This window comes from Camelus ferus, chromosome 5, assembly GCF_009834535.1.
Source record: "Camelus ferus isolate YT-003-E chromosome 5, BCGSAC_Cfer_1.0, whole genome shotgun sequence".
In the NCBI taxonomy this organism is placed as follows: Eukaryota; Metazoa; Chordata; class Mammalia; order Artiodactyla; family Camelidae; genus Camelus; species Camelus ferus.
Window position 1 is genome coordinate 39,836,535 of NC_045700.1, and position 1,971 is coordinate 39,838,505.

A 1,971-nucleotide genomic window follows, 5' to 3' on the forward strand; every position below is an offset into this window, starting at 1 on the left:
TGGCATGTAAGGGGTAGAGACCAAGGATGCTGGTAAGCGTCCTTCAATGCACATGACAGCTTCTGCAACAAAGAATTATCCAGTTCAACATGCAAATGGTGCACAGATTGAGAAACCCTGCCCCACTTTTATCTTAATTTAACAAATGAGAAAAATTAGGCTTAAAGAAGTTAAGTAAACTGCTCAAGTTTACAGAGTTAGTAAGTGGCTGAGGTGGACTCAAATCCGGCATTGTTTGAATCGAAAGCCCACCCCGCTCTCCACCATGTCACACTCTTGCTGCATTGCACCTCACTGGAAAATCATTTGCCTCACTATATATAATCTTGTAAATTCAGCAAACCTAGTGCTTTGAATCAGAGGTCCTAAGTTTAGGTGTAGGGAGGGCTGCTCTCTACCTCTTTGATCTTCACAAGTCATTCCAATTCTCATCAGTAATCTGGGGACCGACAGCTTGAGCTTCCCTAAATGTTTCTCCTAACTTTCTATGATTCTAGCTCCAAGCCTATTAGCAAGGTTACCTGATTGCCTCTCCATCCCTCTGCTGGGTGTTAGAGTAGGCCTCTCTTAGACTTTGACCTTATTCTGTTCTTTGCTTCCCAGCAAGCAGTAGAGGATTCCCTGGACTGGCCCCCTGCTGACTCTACCTTCTCTGTGGAACAGAATTTTGCCTTCAGTGATGCCATGGGTGATTTTTCCCACCCTAGAGAACAACCCAAACTCCACTGGGGAGTTAAGGGGGATTTGGCACTGCCCTTTCCCTCCAATTGTCTATGGAGTATCAGATATTCCTTAGGGAAGCCACAAAGAGTTGACTCTCTCCCACTTTGAAGTAGTAAAGATTCCAAGGGGAGGGAATCCACAGCCTGACCTCCAAACCAAATAGCTAAGGACCCAGTGTATGTTGCTCAGTTACCTGCATGCACCCCAGGGATCAATCTAAAACAAACAAAGCTAACAGGCAGCATGAAGCTAGATTCTCCATGCCCTGGGTCACCTTATTTTACACCCATTACAGAAGTAACACACATGCCCCCAAAATAGAAGCTTTGCTAACCCACTGCATCAGGTGCTGTAATTTGTCTCTAAATAGAGATTTGAAGTAAAAGAAATAATACTTCCTACCATCTACACTTTTGAAGGATCAGATTTGTTTCTGTAGAAAATGAGATATGGAAGAACACATAAGAATGCACTAAGATATCAAGCAGAACTTAGCCCAGTAATGTGAATTTCATTCCACAGTATTTACAGATGTGATTGACAGAAGGAGTTCTGGTTCTTGAAACCTGCCTATGTCATCCAGAGGTGATGGGTTTTTCTGCCCCAGTTAAAATATATATAGGTCATTTCAAAGAGGGCTCATGCAGCTATGAATCCAGGAGCTCTTAACTATATGATCAAAGCTTGAAATTTCTTCATAGGTTGCTACAGTCACACAATAGTGTGAAGTTTTTTTTGAGGAGATATAAGATATAGGCACTCATATCATGATAGTTCATTCATAATAATCCATGATTGGTAATCTGGGGAAGTAAATAAATTTCTCAAAGTTTAAAAAAAATATATATTCACACATTTACATTAGAACCTGAACTTCAACAAATAGTTGCTTCTTATCCTCCTAAGTCACCTCTCGGACATGCTAACAAATAACAAAATTATCCAAAGTGGATCGCATTTTCCTGTTGGAGGAGATTATAAAGAGGACATGACCACAGGTTGACCCAGGAACTGGTCCCCAGCAGCTGAAGCTGCAGTCCCTTATCCCCACCCCGTCCTTGGAATGGACATTCTGCCCACTATTCCAGGACTCAGAGCCACCTCAAGGATGCAGCCTTGGGAAAGTAAAGTGTTACTGAGACCATCTAGACTGTCTATCTGACTATCCCTCATTAAGGCCTCTATATAAACTCTCAGAATTCTGGTGGGTGGGTGCAGAGACCTACTCATCTTGCAGCCACCCAAGAC

General features: G+C 42.5%; 1 non-coding gene across 1 annotated transcript; it reads left to right on the forward strand.

Annotated features, from left to right (window-relative positions):
• The first annotated feature begins 1,343 nt into the window (after positions 1 to 1,343).
• On the forward strand, positions 1,344 to 1,474 carry LOC116663895. Its single transcript, XR_004320258.1, has one exon. It is a non-coding gene; the product is annotated as a small nucleolar RNA SNORA25 (small nucleolar RNA).
• Positions 1,475 to 1,971: the final 497 nt, after the last annotated feature.